Below are 18309 nucleotides of genomic sequence, written 5' to 3' on the forward strand. Positions count from 1 at the left end.
GTGTTTCCCATCTAGGTTGTGGTACCTCAGGTATAATGAAATATAAAAGTGATTTCTATAAAAAATGTTAACTATTAGTAGTTTGATCTGGCTCAACCTAATACATTGCAAAGGAATGGTGAAATAGCTAGCGAGGGAAACAACCTAGAAAGAGATGGCTTTTAAAAAGAGGAAAAATATGAAAAAAAAAGAGAGGAAGTTAAGAGGAACAGTTGAGTGGATTTCCCAACCATTAATGGGTCCCCCCAAGCCTTAAGCTAACTGTTATAGAATCCTCATTGGCAATGACCTCATTGCGCCAGCCCTGGCCCCTGGAACTCAAGTGGAAAGAGAAAGCTTCCATCCCAGTGGGCATCAAGGATGATGGGAGTTAAGACTCCAGCGCCAAGGCAATGCAAGCGGTGAAGGTGATCTATCTGCCACTAAGCACATGTTGGCTCTTGATCCACAGGAAGTGGGAGCATATGCTTAATGTCAAAAATTTACAGATAGAAAGTTCTTAATTAAGAATGTGATAATCACCCTTCTCTGTATACAGCAGGCTGGAATTGCATAGAGTAGGCTATAAGTGGCTCTAGGATAGCTAGGCAATGGATAAGATAAAATGCATTTGTATTCCTCTAGTAAGATATTTATTTTTTTTATTTTTTTATTGTAGTTAGTAAAAGGGTTACATGATATTTGCCAGATAGAAGGTGCATTAATTCACATACATTGATACCCTTTCACATGTCTTGGTACCCATTTCCCTCCCCCCCCAAACCCCCCTCCCGTCTTGGTTTTCCCCCCTTCCGCTGTCAGAAAGAATGACATCACCCCATTTGTTAGGAAATGGAAAGACTTAGAAAAAGTCATATTAAGTGAAGTAAGCCAGACTCAAAGGAACTTAGGCTCAATGGTTTCCCTCATTCGTCATAATCAGTAGAAACCTTGGGCTCTACTAGCAGAGATCTGCAATAGAGCAAAATCTTGATACATAAGGACATATAATGTGAAGCTAATTGAAAGGACCTCCAGGATATTGAAACAAAAGCCATATAATGAATAATTGTTGTCCTTAATGTACTATGTTGTCTCTCATCTCCTTTGCTATCCCTTGGTTATCTCATATTGGTATAGTATCTCACTTTGTTATCTGATATATTGAATTTATTTGTATTTGGATATTTGAAAGATATTTATTAAAATAAGAATATTGTGACTGTTTCCACATTTTTCAAAACCCTTAGTTATTTCTTTAAATTAATTTGGAGTAAAATGGTATGTGCATACTGAAAGCTAATACTATTTCTCTTCATAAATTTGCGTATGTTTACTTGTCCATTAGTTGGACAAATGAAAGGTAAAATGTGTGTTTGAGTCTGTGGATGGAAAGAATGAGCCACTGTTAATTTCATTTCTAGGCAAAATTAATTTTTATGTGGGATATTGGTTTCACTCCCTTAGGGATTGTCTTTCATTCATGTCTTCTTTGGGAGTTTCTTTCTGTGAAGTGTTTTGTATATCTAGCACCCTCCAGATGGCCCATATCTTGGCAGTGTAAAGGATTTTGGGGAATTAGATGACTGCAAAGCATCTTCTATAAATTACTTCTCAAAGACCCCAAAGGAGTCCTTCACATCCACAGCCAGCTCAGCTAGGAAGTCTTCTGCCCCTGTTGCCCAGCTTCTCCTGCCTGGCTCTGTCTGGCTCCCACTTTCCATGTCTGCTATCAGGGAAAAGAGTGGGAAGACGCATTGGGTCTACCACTCACCAGGGACACGGACCCTGTCAACAGAGAAGCTTATCTTCCCTCCTTTAGGAAGAACGGTGCCCACACTCTGGGCTCCGTGACAGGCAGAGTGGTGCCCAAATCTTAAGTTCCTTAAGGGACAGAGCGGTGCCTGTATCATATACTCTCTAATGGACATTCTTGCGTAGAAGAGTTTCTAGGATTACAGAAAAGGAAATCTCTTCCCTGTTATTTTCTGCACTGTGTTGTTCTCTGTGGCCCTGATGCATCTCTTTGGGTGTTGATGTGTTTCATAACGTATACAAGGAACAGTCCTTCAAATACTGGCCTCTTATCTAAAGCACAGGGGGGGGGGGATGATCAGAATACTTTCTCTAGCCTGTGCTCTATGCAAACTAGCGACTTATCTTAACAAAGGATAAAATTTCACTGGACTTTGCTTGGCTGAGTAATATTGGAAGGGGGGAAATCTAAAGTCTTGTTGATTAGGTTAATATTAATGTGGACATAAGGAAATGCAGATCCAACATAATCCAGTGAGGGACAATCAAAGGACAGTACAGGATAAGTTGCCCTGAAGGCTAGAGTAAGGAATGTTCTAGGAATTCCCTTTTGGCTATTTCACTAATACTCTAGTAAAAGGCATTAAGAAATAAACAGATTATCCTCACTGCTGTTAAATATATATATATATATATAATATGATGAACGTTGAAGTGATATAGATAGTTAATTCCATAGTGCAGCAAAGACTGCTCATTTACAGAGTTGGCTACCCCTATTTTTGTAACAATAAAATCCCTCATCTGGGCATGATGCCATTTAAAAAAAATAATGAAACTGAAATCCTTTTCTTTTCCTTCGAGTCAAATTCCGGTGATGGGACTGAGCAGAAGCAATGGGCCTCCAAAACGTTTTCTAAACAGACAAAAGTGTGTTGATACTCTGCCTCTCTTCCTGCAGGCTGGAAAGCAGGCACAGCGCCACGAAATATAAAATGCCAGGGCCCGGAATTACCAAGACAGGGAGAAACAGAGAAGAAACATGGGTACCCCATGACCTTGTGCAGTACAATCACCAATTTTTCTGTCCAGGTAAGAAAGGAACTTCTTTTATAAACTCCACTGTAAACTGAGATCGATACATATATATATATATATATATATATACTACAGAATATACAACATATACAGAATATATACAGGAAATACTACAGTCTATTCCCCTATCTTTGTAGCAGAGTAAGGTAGACTACTTCATACTAGCTTTGTAAGAACCCTGCTGACTATGCTGGTATTGTCCATTTAGATGAAGCATTTGGACATGGCCAGCAAAGACATAGATTAAGGTGCATAGAAGACAGTGACTTTTTCATACCGGGAGGAAGCATCTGATGGTGACAGCACTGGAGATTCCTGGGAGTTGCAGTCCATTCCCTGACCAACATTAGAAGAAATGGTCACAAAGCTAATAAGGTTGGTGGGTTCTGACTGATACTAACTCAGGGAAATATTAGAAGGGAAGCCCTATTAAGTTGGGTTCTCTCCAAAGGAACTAATGAACCATTCCATCGTCTTTAGGTAAGGAAGATTCTTGTTGGGACATAGCCAAGTCCCACCCTGAATTGAAATCATGGTTAAGAGGTGACTCAGAAGAAACCACAGGGTTATGACACAGGGAGAGGAGCTCACTCTTCTCAAATGAAAACCAACAAGTTGAGGCCAGAGTTACTAATCACACCATAGAATGTACTATAAAATTTGCTAAATAGAATAAGCAAGTACACATGGACATGTGATAAATATTGAGCCATATTCTACATGATTCCATGATTTTGGAAACATGATACAGTCTCTGAGTACATTTGACATATGTGATTAGTGTCCCACCCTGATCTGTGTAAAATCATTGTCTGTACTTTTTACCAAATTGTGAATGTATATTTCTCATCTTCTAAAACACTAATGTGTTGTTTTCCTGGTTCTTCAGCCTGCAGATGGTAGATTGTAGGTTTTCCTTTCATAATCACATTAGCCAATTTGTATAATCAATCTATTCTTATACCCTGTGTGCATAGGTACATGCTTATACATTCATTATTCTACTGAATACATTTTGCATAATTATTGACAAAATAAATACATTACCATATCATTGTTTCTGATCATGGTTTTGATATAGGATTGATTGGTGTCTTCTATTCAATATGCTTTGTCATATATTTACTCAAAGTGTGATTCTTCTATGCCTTTTATCATGAAAGCATGTTGGATTTTGTGAGAAGTTTTCTGCTTCACTTAAAATGATCTTGTGGTTATTGTCCTTGCTTTTGTGGAATTGCATTTATTGATTTGCATTTGTGAAACCATCCTTGCATTCCTGAGATGAAGCTACTTGATCATGGTATATTATCTTTTTAATGGGTTGTTGAATTTGGCTTACAAAGATATTATTGAGGATTTTTTTTGTTTCTAGGATATGAAAAAGAAATTGGAATATAATTTTCTATTGTGTTTGTCTTTATCAGAAAAATACCAGCTTCATAGGGTGGGTTTTATAGTATTATTCCTTCCTTTCTACTTTATGGAATAGTTTGAGGACCATGATGTTAGTTGTCCTCTAATAGCCTTGTCCTAAATAGGAATTGACTGCTAAGTTTTTGAGAAAATTGTGTTTTAAAGAACCAGATGGAAATGGTTGCTGGCTCCTGTGATGATGAACATAGCAAAGGCTACCCACACTCAGTTGGGTCTCAGAGTCTAATGGACCAACAAGGCAAATCTCATGAGCAAGCAGGAGGTCATAGAAGTCAACAATCAACAATTTCCTTCTGAGGATCAAGGTTCAAAGCCAGCTCGGGCACAAAAGAACTTGAGACTCTTATCTCCAAGTAACCCCTAGAAAATGGGAAGTGAGGCTTGGCTCAAGGGTAGAGCGGTAGCCCTGAGATGAAGAGCTCAGAGACAGCGCCCAGTCAGTGTTCAATCCCCACCAAAAAAACAACAAAACAAAACAAAACAAAAAACCTCCTTCCAGATAGCTCTGCTGAGAGGCACTTGACTGAAAGCGAAGGGGACCAAACACATCCTGGAGCAGGGCTCTTCAGAAAGGTTGCTTACCATCAAGCATGTGGTACCCACTGGGAGAGGGCCCAGTTCCCCTGTACTGGGGATTAACGTTGAGAGCTTCATGCATCCTAGACAAGTATTCTATCATTTGAGTCATGTCTCCAGCACCCTCCCTCCATTTTTCCATTGAAATTTCTATTCTTATTCCATTGGCTTACATAGGTGTACTGAAAAAATGTCTTTCAGGGTATCCTGTGGAGTTCATGAAGTTGAAAGAAGAAACAATGTTAGACAGAATACTCAGTTCTCTTGGGCAGGAATCCATGAGTTCTTTCTGTGAGAACAGAGGTTAGTACAGCTATTTGAGGGTCAGCTCAGCCTGATATACCTACCTGACCCTCATGACCATTCTTTCTTCTAATGTATAGAACATATGGTGGCCTGTGGTTACTAAGTCTACTCACTTAAGTCAGTTCTGGCCAAGGAAATGTGTGTGAAATTTCCAGCGCATGTTTTCATGGTCAGGGTATGTACTTCCGTTTTCTTTTTTTCCATTCTCTTTTCTACTGGTTAGGATTTTTTGGGGGTGCATGAGGGTAAGCCATGTTGGAGCATGAAGATGAGGTAGCCTGGTAGAAATGGCAGATTTCCAGATGGAAGAATTCAGGCTCCTTGGGAATTTAGTAATTCACCATGAAAGAACTCTGGCTTTTCATCTCTCTCTCTCACTCTCTCTCTCTCTCTCTCTCTCTCTCTCTCTCTCTCTCTCTCTCTCTCTCTCTCTCTCTCTCTCTCTCCCCCCCTCTCTCTCTCTCTCCCTCTCTCTCTCTCTCTGTGTGTGTCTTGCTCTTTCTCTCCCTCTTTCCCTTCTCTCTCTTCTTCTCCCTCTCACTCTCTCACTTCTTCCTTTGCCCTCCTTCTCCTTGCTCTTCCTAATCCCCAGGTACATTCCCCAGAATGTGAAGTGGGAAGGATATAGTGGAGGTGCCTTGAGTGAGGAATAAATGCAGACAGTGGAGACAGAATGTAGTGTAAGGACTTGTTCATGCGATGACAGGAGACCTGACATTAGGTGTCACTGAGCCCCCAACTGCTATGTAAATCAACTCAGGAAGGACACATACTGGCCCCAGCCTGCATGTCCCCACTGATAGGATGAATGGGGGAATCAACAGTCTTCCAGTCCCCACCAGCACTCAAATCCCATCTTGACATTAACTAAGTCCTATTCATTTTTGCAGTTTTATTATCTGCAATTATACTTTTTCAGCTTCAACTCCATCTGCTTACTGACCTCGGGAATGTAAGCCATTAATCTTGAAATAAAAGCACTCAGAATTCGTTTGCTTTTTTTTGTTATGAAATAAAAGGAAAACCTGGGAATGTTTTGTCAGTTCAAATGAACATTTGGGCACTGGAGGCCAGGATGCGTGGATGGCTGTGTTCTCCTTCCACATGCTCATTTCTTCCTAGAATTAGGTAAAAAGGAAAATCAAGAGGAGGGAAAGAGGGAGAGAAAGAGCAAGACACACACAGAGAGAGAGAGAGAGAGAGAGAGAGAGAGAGAGAGAGAGAGAGAGAGAGAGAGAGAGAGAGAGAGAGAGAGAGGTTTTTCTTTTGCTAATTCAAAATACTTGGGAAAATATTTTAATTTCACACCTGCTTTCCTAAATAAAGTGAACCCTAGGTGCCTGATATCTTGTGGCTCGGCCATAGCAGAGACTTCTAAGCAAGCCCATCTTGGCTTGTTTGTGGATGTGTCCTGGAGTTTGAGCTAACCTTTAAGACCTGGGTTCTCATGCCAAACAGTACCATCTCTAAAACCCTAAAACTGTCTGCTTCCTTCCTTCTTCATCTCTGTGGAGCCATCTCATGATGGGCAAGGATTTCTTTTGCATAATCATAACTAAAGGCAGGCTATATTTAATATGACATGAATAAAACTCCAGACTGTCTTAAAATGCAGATATTCTTTAATGTATCAACTGGGAAAAATGAGCTTCTGTACAATACAAATGAGTTTCTCATGCTAGGCAATGTCATTCTTAGAGCAATTTACCCAAATCCTTAGTATTTCTGTCATATTTAAAAACAGTTGGAAACAATCTAACCTAGCAATATAGTCATTAATTTTATTTTCAGCTCTTTTTGAGAACTAAGAACCTTCTGGAAGCCACTCTCCCAGGGGCTGTGGAGACTAAGAAGACTAAAAGAGGGCTCTGTTCATAGAACTGATGTCAGCTACAGCCATAGTCTAGTGCCCGAGCCTGCAGACTATGGGAGGCTAAGGGGTTTGGGAGGTTGGGGAGTGAAGAGCGGCAAGTTTACATTACTGTTGTCATTCAGAAGAACGGGCAGTCTGTATGTGGTAATGTTCTGTGGGTAGAGGTTCTCAGAGTGTAATTCCTGGGCCTGTAGCATCAACATTTTCTATAGATAGGCCAGGGACAGAAAGTTTTGGGCCCCACCCAAGGCCTTCTGCCTCAGATGCATGACAAGTTGTTGGACACCAGTCTGGTTTTCATACCCCTCTCCAGGGCTATAAGGCATGCTCTACTCTCTCCCTGTTCCCTGTTCTAGCACATTGTAATCTGGAGTAAATCTAGCCCATTTGTATAGTGACTGGAACGCAACTCATTTACATACTGTGTAGAGTCCAGCCAACTCACAAAGCTCAAAATATTTGCTGTCTGTCCCTTTACAGCAAGTAGTTTGGAGTAACTAGTCTCTGCATCCACAGAGCTTCCTACCACATCTTCCAAACCTCCTAGGTGCTCAGGGGTAAGAAATCACTGCACCTGTCTTGGTTCTCTGTACTTGTCCACGAAGTGCTGGCAGCAGTGGTTGAAACACACAGGGATTGTGGGAGATATTAAGCTTTTTACATCAAAGCCTGGCCAGCAGGAAACACTCTATACATATTGGTTGTCAGTCTAGAAAAAGAATGGTATGGAATCTGGAACAGGAAGGTTGGTATAGCAGAAAGAACATAGAATTTGGAGTTGAGATTGAGATACTTCTGGCTATTAGCTTATGATTTACTTTATGGGGGCTATTCTCTCTGAACAATATGCTCAAAATTGTCAAATGGTTTTTCTCATGTTGCATTGCTTGGTTTATGAAAATTCTTTTTGAAGACCTTAATACCAATACCGGTCATACAGCTGAAATACAGACCTTCTGGTCTAAGACCCATTTGTCCTCCCTCATCCATAACAAGCATTACCCCTCCTCCTTCGTTCCATTGTCCTGGACACACCTACACCACCAGATTGTCACCTGAAACCATTTTTAGACCTCATCTCTTCCTCTAATCCATGGACACCATAATCCATATTGTCCATTAGTTAGCTTGCTCTGAATGACCATCTGAAAAAAATCCCTTGATGTACCAGGTGTGATGACGTATACCTGTAACCCCAGCTCTGTAAGGAGTGGAGATTGGAAGATCTCAGTTTGAAGCTGGCCGGAGGCTTTATGGAAAAATTCCACATGGAAAAAAAAACTAAAGCAAAATGGATATGGTTCAAGTGGTAGAGGTCTGTTGCATGCCTTGCAAGCCTGAGGCCTGAAGTTTGAACCTCAGCACAGCAAAAGCAAAACAACAGAAAAAGTCGCTTCTTTGCAAATTTGCTCAGTATTTTGCTTCACCCTACCTATTGTCTGGGAAACCATCCCTTTGCCTAAGCTGCTGAAGGAGGCTGGAGAGAACCCCACAAGGGAAAGTTTTGGGAGACTGGCAGAAGCCTCCCTCATTTTTTCTGTGTAGCATGGAGATTGTCATTTGCCTCCACGGGAAAGAGAATGCCTCCAACTGGTTTCCAAGATTTCCATTCATCCTTCTCATTTCAGTTCCAGGGATCCGACTCAGCTCTTACTCCCCACCTCATATCAGGCTTAAGAAAAACAGAATTTTCAGAAGAACAAGTTTCCACCTTCAGCAGCAAATATCCCATTCTTTCCTGTGCCTGCTCTCCCTCTGCTCCTCCCTTGCAGGACAATTCAATAATTAGGGGCCAGTTCTCTCCAAGGCCTTTGTTCCCAGGATTATCTGGTCTCTGTACTGCACAGAAACAAGCCCATCCCAACCATGGAGGTTTTTCAACCGACACGCAAACATGCACCGAAGGATCTACTTTAAACATAGCTCTCTGTGCCTATGGCCCTCCAGCTGACACCAGCTTGTTTCTCGTCAGGGTGAAACCACTCTAATGAGCGTCTTCCGTGACTATCTGTACTTCCTTATTTCCCAGGAACCTCTTTATTGAATTATGAGATCTTTAGAGTATACAGAAAAGGACAATAATCTAATGAGCGTCAACCACCTGTTTCTTCTTAGACTATTTCCATGTTTGCTTCATATATTTTTTTTATTTTCATGGAAAAACAGATCACAGATAAAAGTTGATGGCCCTTGTTTATTTCTCCACAATCTGCCTTCTCCTTTTCCTCCTCCTAGACAGAAACCACAAATTTAATATTTGTCATTTCTGGCTTATTTAACAACTCCGTATCTATCCATAAAAAAATAGGGATAAGGTACTTTGGTTTAAAACTGGCAGCATTCTCCATGTACTTCTGCAACCTTGTCCTGTGGACTTAGGAAATGTACATTTCACACATTGCAAGAGTGATTTAAATACCTTCACAAGTGATTGTCCCTATTTACCTCTCTGGACTGGAAGTATTGCTCATGTGGTAGATAACATGCTTAGCTATCAAGAGGTCCTGCGTTCAAACTGCAGTACCACCCCAATAAATAAGTAGTTATACTTCTTCCAAAGTTCTCCTTGAAAATAGTTAAAGAGGGTTTGTCTGGCTTTTCATTGCCAATCTGATTTCCATATGAAAAAAAAAACCCACCTCCCTGTTTTCTTTGGATTTCTGTTTAAGAAGTTTAACATCATTGGCCACTGAGATTCCTCTTACATTTGAACTTTTGCCTATTGTTTCTAGTTGGTAAGATTTGGAGACTACATCCTGTCTACTACCTTTTTTTTGTATGTTCAAAACTCCCTCTGGCTATGGTTTGCTTTTAAGCTGTGTGTCATTATATAGAAGTTCTAAACTTTTAATGTGGTTTTGCTGTATTGATTTTTGTTTTCTTTATGGCTGGTCTTTGTATCTTATTTTAAGAACTGCTTCCCTACCTGGAGGTCAAAGGCGGCTTCTTACCCATTCTCATAACTGTTTTAATGTTTTGTTTCTCACTTTGGCCTTGATCTACTTTGAAGTTACTTATATGAATGGCTGGAAGGAGGTCCCCAATTCAATTATTCTACATTTAGTTAATCAATTGTCTCAGCACCACTTATTATTGAGTCCCCATTGTCCTCAGCCAGCCATAGGTCACCTTTATTTCATGCCGTGTGGGCTGTACATGGACTCTTGGTTGTTTTCTGCCTGCTTCTCCATCAGTATCTAAACATATTTCTTCCTGTAGCTTTATACATAATATTGACATTACTTCTATTGTTTTTGTGGATTTGTGATGAAAAATCTTCCATGTGGGGCTATTGAATTTCCTATTATCTGAAGATCATTCATTATATTACCTGCAATTGAAACTTGTTCCTTTCTGTCATTTCAACTCTGAAACAAAGTTTCCAAGTGTCTCAATCTTCTCTTGGAAACATGGTAACACGTTTGAAACAGGGTAAATTCTCTTCTGTCATTATCAAGCTATGATGTATTTTGCAATGATAAATAAACTTGAACAAAGCACAGTGCAGCTGTTGAGGTCATTATTTTTCTTCTTTAATCTGTTGATTATGTGTTTCACATTAGCATGTTTCTAATGGCAGAGCATTCTAGGTGTTTCTGGCCTAAGATTTTCCCATTCACTGAAATGTATTTCATAAAATGAGCATTAATTATGCATCAAGCACTTCTGAAGAAATCATCCACACCCGCTTGTTTACCTGTTTTATTTACTACTTACCAGTTGGTTCCTTTAATGGGTTGTCTATTTCATGTTTACATGGTATGTTCTCAGCCAATCAGAATGCTAGCAGAAATATGGACATTGAAGATCTTCCTAATGAGGTCAACTAAATGAGGAAGGAGATACTCAAATAGCAGGAAAGGCTACGCTTGTTTCTAAGTAGCAAACAACTGGTTTAATTGAGTTTGTGTCCAGTGCCTTGTGAAAATCAGCATTTCAGGACAACAAATCAGGATATTTACCATAAGAATTCTCTAACCAGTATTCAAGGTTTTTCTTGAATACCTTTTCTTCATAGCTTAGGGAAGAGAGAAAAATTGAAGACGGAATTTCTAATTCAAAGGGAAGCCAAACTGGTAAGATTTGGAAATTCCACAACCAAACTAGGTTGTAAAGAGAAAGTGGTGCAACTGGTCTGTGCTCCAGTGGGTGATCTAGGAGATAGCTGTCAAGACAAAGGACAATGACTCTGAAGACATTTCAGAGATGTTTGCAGCTGCTCTACCGTTCACAGGCTCTACTCCAGGCTCTGCCAGCAAAGGATATCAGAGAAGGGGTCTGGGCCTCTGTGGGAACACAGAGCTGGCTTTGTGGTGATGGGGGGTTTGCTCAGGGCTCCCCGTACAGCATGCACCCAGTACAGCATGCTCCTGCAGCCCTGGATTTGGCTGAAGCAAACTGAAACATGGCTCAGGCTGCCCTTTAGGGTAGGATGAGTTTCAGCTTATTTACGTCAGCAAGTGCACAGCACCCGCTATGGAATCCTGTCTATCCTCACCTCAATTTCAAATGATTCTCAGAGATCACTGGGCCCAGGCAGAGAGCTGCCACAGAGGTAGCACTCGTGCTTATCCATCAGGGCAGTGCGTGGGGTAGATCAGCCTCTAAAACCCCAAACCAGTGGAGCGACTGGTGTGGAATGCAAGTCCTTAGGAGCTGTCGTGTGGGCTGTGCCCAGCTGAACTATGGGGAAACACTGTCTGCAGTCCATCACAGTGGGAAAGGTATTGAAGAGCAGAACATCTCATATCATGGCAGCCAGGAAGCAGGCCGAGGAAGAAAGGGAAGGGGGATGGAGAGAGGGAATGAAACAGTAAGACAGACAGAGACACAGAGAGAGCTCCCCGCAGAATCTAGATGCAGGAAAAGGGGGACAAAACACATCATACCTCATTAGTTACAACCTGTCATGGAATCCCACCCAACTTAAACCTCATTCGTCATAATTACATTCCATAGCTTCTTCAGAAAGGTTTGGTTTGTATGTTTTAAAGCCAGGTAGTTTGCGATTTCAGCGCAATCATTTCTGTGTTATCAGGGAAGATGTGTGTGGCTGTGGGTGATGTTATTTGGGAATAATCATAAAAGACCTGCAGGAGGAGGCGTTGGTGTTTTGAAAGAAGCTGCCCAGAGGCTACCATGAGATTTACAGAGGAGCCACAGGATCTTGACCACCCATTTTTACTGATGCTTTGCCTCAGATGACAACATTTTACCTATTGCTTTGATTCAAAAGTATTCTTTTTCTTTCAAGGTCATTATGGGTAAATTTCTTTAAGTGATAAAGTAAGTTCAGACAGTTTCATTAGAGATTCTGATTCTAGGCAGATGCAGTGTTAGTTTTGAAAACATAATTCCTACAGTGTTCCCCCACCTCCCAAGACAGAGGGATAGTGATTAATAAGCATTGTTCTTTTATGATTACAGCCATCCTTTGCTTATAGACACTCAACGTATAAATCGGGTCTTTGTGTCATATAAGTGTGTCATTTTCATGCCACAAGCTATCTGCATTTTCTGAAGACATGCTAAAAGTCTTTTAAATCTAGCATATTTTTCTTCTCACAATACCAAACTTCTATAAAATTTGTTTTGAGGACACAAATTTTGTCTTTCGGAAATAATGTTGCTAGGAATGATATTGAGAAGTCTAACAAGAAAGATAAAATACTTCCATACTTTTAGAATACTCGGCACTTCTGGATGTAAAACTGAAGTAAAACATGATGCCCTGCAGGGTAGGGTGGTAGCTCGTGCTAAACATTCTAGTTACATGAGAGGCAGAAATTTGGAGGATCATAATTGAGGCTAGCCTGGAAAAGTTTCTGAAACCAACACAAAGCTGGCTGCAGAGGTGCATGCCTGACATCCTAGCTATGTGGGAGCAAGAAATAGGAAGATCGGTCAGGACAACCTTGGCAAAAAGCAAGATTCTATTTGAAAACTAACAAAAGCAAAAAGGGCTGGGGGCATAGCTCAACTGGTAAGATTGCTTACTAAGCCCAAGGCCCCGAGTTCAAACCTCAATACCACCAAAAGAACAAAATTAAAGTCCTATGCAACATTTGAGGGATCATCAAATTATTTTAAGAAAACATTTTTATTGTATTTTATTGTTGGGTGATGTATAGAGGGCGTTACAGTTACATTAGTCAGGTAATGGGTACACTGATATCCTTTCCTATGTTTTACTCCCACTTTTTATTCCCCCACCCCCTCCAATTACCTTGTTTTTTTCCCCTCTTCCCTTTTCAAACAAACATACAGGTACCGGGCCGGGAGTTTGGCCTAGTGGTAGAGTGCTTGCCTAGCATGCATGAAGACCTGGGTTCAATTCCTTGGTACCACATACATACAAAGCCAGAAGTGGTGCTGTGGCTCAAGTAGTAGAGCTCCAACCTTGAGAAAACCCAAGGACAGTGCTCAGGCCGTGAGCCCAAGACCAGGACTGGCAAAACAAAACAAAACAAAAAACAAAACAATACACCAGGTACCAAAGACAAATACAGTAACAACATGAGATACACCATAAGGGGAAAAAAGAGAAAAGAAATAGCTTCACATAGTACATTAAGAACAATCACAAAGATAAACCTATTGTTTCCACATCCTAGATTTCATTTTGCTTAGCCTCATCCTGTATGACCATCTGTACATAGCTTCTGAGCTACTGTGATCTTCTAGGAGAATCTTAGATGTGGACTAATTACAAATGAGGGAAAACATGGAGCCTACGAGAAAACAGTAACTCCCAAGTACTGCGCTCCCCACAGTTACAGTGAGTAAGCATGTCTTGTTGAACGCACACCCTGGCTGTGATATCCTTGAGCAATTTACTCTGGTGGTCCATGGGCTTAACTAAGATGATCCTGTGGATGTGGCCAGCCTGAAGAATGGATTCGAGAGACAGCACAGATAAGAACTCACCTGGGTGAAGGTAGGTCACTCTGTGACAGCCTACTTTCGACATTCAGCATCCGCATATTCCTCTGATGGGCCCTGAAAACTGGGAGGCGGGTGTTGGAGGGAAGGGGCAAGAACTGGGTTTTCCAGTGCACAACTGGTAGAATGGAATCACCAGACTTTCAAATTGAAGGGTTAGGAAACGGAGTTTTCTATCACACGTATTTATGCTCATTCTCTTATAGACTTTCTATATTTATGCCTCTTTAGAGAATAACTAAATCTGGTCTTCATGGCCTGTGATCCCAGCTACTACAGAAGTGGAGGTAGGGCCATCCTAGATTTCCCAAGTAATACAAAACATTCCTGTGCAAACTTACAGGTGAGGATAAAAGGGAAAAACTAGGCCTGAAGGAAGCGGCGGCATTGTCTAAAGAGAAAGTACTTATTACCTGACTTATGAAAACGGCAAAACATCTGTACATCACCATTATCATAACAACAACACAATTTCCTATGCAGTCTTGACGGAGAATGAAACAACTTTGTGCCAGTGTTTACATTTGTTGAAAACCAGTGATGGGGTCAATCTGACAATCTAGCAGCTTTTGCATTTCTTACACGGGGGCCAAATGAACACTAGGTGTAATGTGGTCCAACCTATGGGTGCTCGATGACCTAGTCCATGGGTACTAGCTTCACATCCACGTTTTAGTAGTTAACACAGACTACAGCCCTTAGATCTCAGCCTCCGGAGCAGCTAGGATTACAGGTGTGAGATGCAGGCAGCCAGATCTTCTTTCATCTGAAAGACCACGGGTGTCAAGGCTGTCTGGGGTCCACAGAAGCATCTTCACTGGCCAGGTGCCGCTCTCTTCAGCTCCTTCGTCTCCACTCTTCCTGGATGCCTCTGAGCCCTCTGGCTGGAAATAGAGCGCTAGGGAGAGACATAAAGACATGACAGCACTGGTTAAGTAGTTCACAGATATAAGTTATGCTTCACATTTCTGCACAGGAACGGAGGTGAATCAGGAAATGGATGGCATTTTTCAAGTCACATGAATCAGTGCCCCAAAATTCATCATTTCCACCAAGTGTCTGGCCACTTTGGTCGTTCCTGTACAATTCTGTTTCAAAAGGATTGTCAGCAGCTTAAGGTAGGTAGTTCCTCAACGAGCAAGACTTTTTTTTTCTAAACGAAAACAAACAATTTTATTAGAAAGAGATAACACATGGGACTGTTTCCCTAGATACTGTACCCTGGGAATTTTTACATGTATTACCTTCCTTCTCTCTTAGGATTTACCACTGCACACTCTGCAAGGGCAGATTAAGTTCTGGATGAGGAGACTAGCTCTGGAAAACTAACTTTCCCCAGGTCTAAGGCAAAATCATTAAATGAAGGATGCAGTTTTAATAGTGATTTTGGCTTTTCCCTCGCCTATTAGCAATTCATTGTAACATATCCTTAGTTCAGGATAGAAAACAGCAAAACTGAGCTTTCCCCCAGCAGATACACACAAAATTCCTAGGCTGTCAGTGCTCCTGGATTATAGCATTAAGATTTTTCTTTTCCAGTTTAGTTCTATAATGTTGAGATTAAAATTACTATTAAAATGTTTTCAAGTGTTAACTGCAATCCATGGAGATACTCAGAAGCTGGGGAAAGGATTAGCTAAATGCATGCAGGTTCTAATCTGAGGGCCACAGGGCTCAAGTGTGAGAAAGCTTTCAGTCACTGGCCGGCCTCGGCCTCCTCCTGACTGGCTCTTAGGCTTTGGTGCCACGTAGGCAAGAGAGGCAGGCGGCATGTTGGGAATGGGGCCAGCCTTCACCTCCTCCCAAGCGCAGAAGGTCCTAGAAGCCAGGCGCTGGGCTGGAGGCCTGCCTCACCACTAAGGAAGGAAGGCTTCTGGGGGGTGGGGGGATAGTTCCTTTGGAGGTCTTATAGGCAATCAGGAAATCCGAGAGACACTTCCTCAGGATGTCTTTCAGGAAACCCCAGGGTGGCTTGGGAACCCTTGAAGGGCTCCCAGCTGTCCCCAGCTGCAGACGCTGTGCCTGGGGGGGGGGTGTGGAGTGAGCGTCCATGGGTGGCTTCTGGAATAAATTCCCTTAATTCTTTTATTAAAAAAAAAACAAAACAAAACACTGATGAAAGGATGCCCGGATGGGGTCTGTCGGTGGGGGAGATCCTGGAAGCCTCCTAGGCCCACTCCCTCCTCCGGGGGTCCTGCGCGCTTCCCCAAGGCCAGGCCCCTCACGGTCACCCGGGTAGGCGCAGGGGGAGACGGAGGAGGCGCGCCCCCATCTCCACCCCACCCAGGCAAGGGCGCCGTGGCCGCTCGGGGCTGGAAACCCGAGCCCCCCCCCCTGCCCTCGTCTACCTTCCAGCCGGACCCGCTCGCAGCGCCACCCAGTATCCAGCTGCGGGCGCCTCGGTAAACTTTTGATCCGCGACTTCCCTCGGCGAGGCCTAGAGAACCCCAAAGTCTACCTGCGCCCTCCTCGGAGACGCGGACTTCGCCCTCCCGGCCTGGAGGAGTGGCTCCTTTTCCGGCCCCAATGCCCTCCCCCCCCCCCCCCGCCTCACCCCACGTCCCCTCGTCTGCGCCCCGAGAGTGCGCGGGGATCGCCGTCCCGGACCCCGGGCGCCCCGTCCACTCACCGGACCCGGCCAGCGACGCGCACGCACCTTGGAGTCCCGGCCCGCGGGCCCGACGCGCCACGTCCCCAGCCGAGGCCTCCCCCACCCCCTCTTATCTGAGTGGCTGGACGGGAGGGGGGGGAAAGAGGGGGACGCCCCAGGGGGCGGGGTGCCGCGGAGGCGTCTGAAAGCGAGGGGGGGTCAAGTCCCCCCAAAGTCACCATCAGGCCGGAGTTGCACTTGGGAGGCAGGCGGGGAACTTTTGGGGTGCAGGGGGCGCCCCCGGCGCTAGGCTGGGGAGGTCTTATCCTGGGGGGGCGGGGTCAGGAGTGGGGGGAGTCACCCCGCCCTGGAGGGGCGCCGGGGCGTGGCCTCTGGGAAGGGGGCGTGGTTTCGGAGGGAATGGGCGTGACTGAGCGGCTCGGGGCGGGGCCGGGCCGGGCCGGGGCGGGGCGGCCGCGCTCGCTCTCCGCGCGCAGCGGGCCCGCGCTGCCTGTGTTGCTCTCCTCGCCGGGAAGGCGGCGCCGGCGGCTGCTCTCCCTTCACCCGCGCTCGTGCGCTGTCCTCCCACCACGGGTGGGCTGCGTGGCCCCCGGCCCACCACGGCCCGGGCCGCACGGGGGCCCCAGCTTCCACCCGCCCTGGGCCGGGGCGTCCTAGCGCGGGACGCTGCGTTCTCGCACGGAGCTGGTCGCCGCGCTCCAGTCCTTCGCCTCTCCGCAGCCCCGCCGGGCGCGAACCTGGGGACTCGGAGCGCCGTGGGCCACGCTCGTTTCCCGCCGGGCGCGCGGTGAGGCGAGGGCGGCTCCGGGACCGCGGGCTGCTGCTGCCTCGATTTCCCTCGCCGGCGCCGCGGGGTCCGGGCGCAGGGTTCCCCGCACGGGCTGCGCGCCGCGCACCGGCTGAGCTCGCTCCCCTCCCGGTCCCGCGAGGCGATCGGCGCGGGACCTGGGCGGAGGCAGCAGGCGGCTGCCTGCGGGTCGGGACCCCCTGGAGCCAGCGCGGGCTGAAGTTTGCGTCCTCGCCCGGCCGGGATCGGGGCTGCGAGGTGAGGAACCGAGTGTCTCGGGCGACCTGGGGCGCGGGCGACGCTCGACCCCGGCCCGAAGCCTCCGCCGGGTCGCCGCGGAGACCTTGCGGCCGGGCTCCTCTGTCTGGAGCGGGGCCCGGGGGCCCGGTGCCTCCCACCCCGCCAACTCCGGCCGGTCTTCTCGCCGCTGTTCCGGTGCGGTGCGCGCGCGAAGCGGGAGGCCGTGGGCCCCGGGCCGTGCCGCTCCAGCTCCCCCCCGAGGAGGAGGGGACGCGCGGGCTCCCTTCGCCAGCCTGTCCGGCGGCCCGGTGGGCTGCACGCACCCCCGCCTCGGGTTCCTGGCCTGGGTCGTGTGGAGTTGCTTCTCGGTCCCGGGGGTAGCTGTTCCGAGCTGTGCGGAGGATCTGTGCCGGAGCCCGGACCCCCGCCCCCGGCCGCCCCCCGGGGTCCCCAGGGCTGCGCCCGCCGTGCTTCCATCCCGGTTCCTCGGGCTTTGGCGGGAACCGCGTTCACCCCTTTATCCTTTGGTGGCTTTGTACCTCAGGATGCAGTTGCCGGGAGTTGGGGTTTAACTTTGCTGCGTCTGCGGCGTCGCGGGGATCCCGGCAGGGGGCGCTGAGAGCGAGCGTTGGGAGCGGCGCGTGGCGAGGCGCGGGGACCGGGCGCGGGGACAGGGCGCGTGGCGAGGCGAGGGGACCGGGCGCT

At 45.6% G+C, this 18309-nt stretch overlaps 1 protein-coding gene and 1 non-coding gene across 3 annotated transcripts in view; one reads left to right on the top strand and one right to left on the bottom strand.

The window, feature by feature from the left end:
- Positions 1-14949: 14949 nt before the first annotated feature.
- LOC150064685 (small nucleolar RNA SNORD123) lies at positions 14950-15019 on the bottom strand. The gene has a single exon (XR_016535296.1). It is a non-coding gene; the product is annotated as a small nucleolar RNA SNORD123 (small nucleolar RNA).
- Positions 15020-17293: 2274 nt separating this feature from the next.
- Sema5a (semaphorin 5A) overlaps positions 17294-18309 on the top strand; it is a 377405-nt gene continuing 376389 nt past the window's right edge. For both annotated transcript variants that reach the window (XM_090332136.1, XM_090332139.1), the window contains exon 1: positions 17294-17622. The gene's annotated coding sequence lies outside the window, so the exon portion shown is untranslated. The remainder of the gene's footprint in view (positions 17623-18309) is intronic.

Source organism: Megascapheus bottae, chromosome 4 (assembly GCF_031878675.1).
Source record: "Megascapheus bottae isolate mThoBot1 chromosome 4, mThoBot2.hap1, whole genome shotgun sequence".
Classification (NCBI taxonomy): domain Eukaryota; kingdom Metazoa; phylum Chordata; class Mammalia; order Rodentia; family Geomyidae; genus Megascapheus; species Megascapheus bottae.